Source organism: Myotis lucifugus, unplaced genomic scaffold, assembly GCF_000147115.1.
Source record: "Myotis lucifugus unplaced genomic scaffold, Myoluc2.0 scaffold_880, whole genome shotgun sequence".
Taxonomy (NCBI): Eukaryota; Metazoa; Chordata; class Mammalia; order Chiroptera; family Vespertilionidae; genus Myotis; species Myotis lucifugus.
The window spans coordinates 127,022-130,513 of record NW_005871928.1 but is presented as its reverse complement, the minus strand read 5'-3'; positions in this window follow the sequence as shown (position 1 = coordinate 130,513).

Here is a 3,492-nt window from a genome sequence, read left to right as displayed (position 1 = left end):
TTCTTTGTTCCATTAATTTTTATAGAGTATTTGGAGTATTGAGTAAATCCTGTGATATATATATATATATATATATATATATATATATATATATATATATATAGATCAGTGATGGCAAACCTATGACACGTGTGTCAGAGGGGACATGCGAACTCATTTTTTTGGTTGATTTTCCTTTGTTAAATGGCATTTAAATATATAAAATAAATATCAAAAATATAAATCTTTGTTTTACTATGGTTGCGAATACCAAAAAATTTCTATATGTGACACGGCACCAGAGTTAAGTTAGGGTTTTTCAAAATGCTAAGACGCCAAGCTCAAAAGGTTAGTCATCACTGTAGTAGGTCCTCAGGTTACCGGAGATCTGTTCCTATGGAGCAACATAACACAATTTTCGCTGTAAGTCAAAACACAGCTACGTAAGCAGCAAAGTCACTCACATGGTGCATATACACAACAGTAATGAAGTGAAACAGTAAAAAAAAAAGAAAAGAAAAAAGAAAGATAATTCCTGACCTTTACTTGTGGTAAATAAATAATAAAAAACATAAAGCACATATGTACATATAAGGGTAAATACTGTATTATCTTTACCTTTACTACTGTTGTTGGCTTGCACACTGGACGTTGCAAAACTGGGAAAGACAGGCTTACACTAGGCTGCTGTGGGGAGGAGGTGTGAGAGGCAGAACCTTCAGAAGGTACATGTGATACTGGGTCATGTGAGTCTGGAGAGGCATATGCAGTAGAGGGTACAGGATCTGTTGCAGGCCTCTCTACCTTCTTAAAATAATGTTCAAGGCTAGTCTGGAAGGATGCCTTCTTCTTATCCTCCCAAATTTCCTTGTAACACCGCAGGCTATCCATGACCCCTCTGGCAACCTTAGTGTACCTGTCAATGTTGGGGTCCTGAGCCTCAAACCTTGCCAAGGCATCCTCTATCATGGCAAAAGCCCCTGCTAATTCATTGCTTGTAAATCTCTTGGGCTCTGGGATTGATGTGTCTTCCTCTTCAATTAACTGCTGTTTCAGTTGAATGAAGTACTCAGTAGATAGCTCCTCTCCATGAGATGCCAGCAGCTCTGTGACATCCTCAGCCTCCATCTCCAAATCAAGCTGCTTACTCAACTCAACAACATTCTTAATGAGGACCTCAACTGAATCCTCAAAGCCACGGAAATCATTCACAAACTGGGGACACAATTTTTTCAAACCACCATTCAGGTTCGTCTGCTTAACTTCATCTCAAGAATCAGAAATGCTGTCAGCTGATTTCTCAACAGAAACTTTGCAGGCCAGAAGGGAATGGCAAGAAATATTCAAAGTGCTGAATACCAAGAACCTACAACCAAGATTACTTTATCCAGCAAAGCTATCATTCAGAATTGAAGGTCAGATAAAGAGCTTCACAGATAAGGAAAAGCTAAAGGAGTTCATCACCACTAAACCAGTATTACACGAAAGACTGAAAGGTATCCTTTAAGAAGAGGAAGAAGATCTTAAAGGGCAGCCCCTTGGAAGCACAGTAGTCCTTCACTTCTGGCACAAAATGGTTGGGGAACCAGTCCTCAAATACGCCAAGTGTCACCCAGGCCTTCTTGTTAGATTTCCAGATGACAGGTAGTTGACCCTTCCCTATGCCCTTGGGTGCTCTTGGATTCTCGGCCAGACACACCAAGGGCTTCAGCTTGAAGTCACCAGCAGCATTAGCCCCAAGAAGCAAAGTCAATCTCTCCTTGCCGGCTTGATGGCCTGATGCTGTCTTCTCCTCCTTGGCAATGTGGGTACCTGTAGGCATAGGCTTCCAGAACAAGCCTGTCTCATCCACATTAAACACTTGTTTATCACAGTAACCCCCCTTCCTAATTATCTCAGCCAACACACTAGGAAAATCACCTGCTGCTTTCGCATCACCACTAGCAGCTTCCCCTGGCACCTTAAGATTATGCAAATTACCACGAGTCTTAAAACACATCAACCAACCTTTACTAGCCACAAACTCTTCACTTTCACTCCCTTCCCCCTTTTCTTTTTTCAAGGCCTCAAACAATCTCTTAGCCTGCTCCTGAATCAACATCAGGCTAACTGGGATACGCCGTTGATGGTCCTCATCTAGCCAAAGCACTAATAATCTTTCCATCTCAATGAGACCACTATGCTGCTCTGTAATCACAGTTGATTTCACAGGAGCAGATCCTTTCACCTGTTCAAGTGTATGCTTTTTATCACTGATGATCGTCAAGACAGACATAGGACTGAGGCCAAGCAACTGACCTGTGTTCGTCGGTATTTTGCCCTTTTCCGAGCATCTTATTACATCTACTTTCACTTCCGTTGTGGTTTTCCTTCTTTTCATAGCAATGCCACCTGAAGAATCTGCCTTATGCTTAGGAGCCATAAGGAAGGGCAAAATGTCTTCAAAATAACAACACAAAGGAAAGAGAGTGAATGAAGCACAATACAAAATGGCTTATAAACGACAAATGAATGACAGCATCTTCCTCGTATAGTGCTGCGTGAGGATTTATCCATCTGCTCAGCTCGCCAACTAGTTTCCCTGTGAGCTTCGTGCAAATGCCGTACATCGAAATGATGGAACTTTGTTTTATACAAATAAATGGGAGATGGCAATGTAACCACGAAACGATGTACATTGAGTCCGACATAACTCAAGGACTGTCTGGAGAAAGAGAGAATCTTTTTTTTTTGTTGTTCCATTAATTGTATACATTCTTTGATTAATGCTTGTAATTGATCTGACCTGCGTTAGAATTTGCAACCTGCCATTATTGAAATTATTTACTGACCCACTTAGTGTTTGGCCTTGGTCAGACATATGTGACATGTTAAGTAAAATAACCCAATAATGTACCTGAACATAGATAGATACAAAAACCATCATGATGACAGATAGTGGTGGAAGGCTAGAATAGGATTCATGGGATTTCATAAGTGTCTTTTTTACAAGGAAATAGTTAAAGTAAGCTAGTTCAATGTCAGACTGTATTATTGCATCAATGTCAGACTGTATTATAGGCTGAGAATGAAGCACTGATAAGGGCAGGAGGAACTTGGTATCAGCAATGCAGACATGCAGGGAAACACCAAATGTGTATTTTTTAAATGTCCATTTAAAATCAATCTTTAAAAAAGGTTTAAACTCGATGCTTCCCAATAATTTTACTGTTTTATTATGAAAATTTTTGAACATATTTGGTGCTACTGTATGAGCATATTGGAAATCTATCTAATAAAGAGGGAATATGAAATTTGACCGTCACTCTGCCACAAAGATGGCAGTGCCCATAGTCATAAGATGGTGTCACCCAGTCCTCTCAGCTCCACCAGAGTCCCCCAGTCCCAGGGGTTGGCTGCTGAGAGCGGGCAGCGTGAGTGTCCTGGCAGAATGCTTGCCTCATCACCGCAGTGATGATTTAAGTGTTCAACCCTGGCCACAGAGGGCCTTTGGGCAGCCGGCACAGAGAGGCC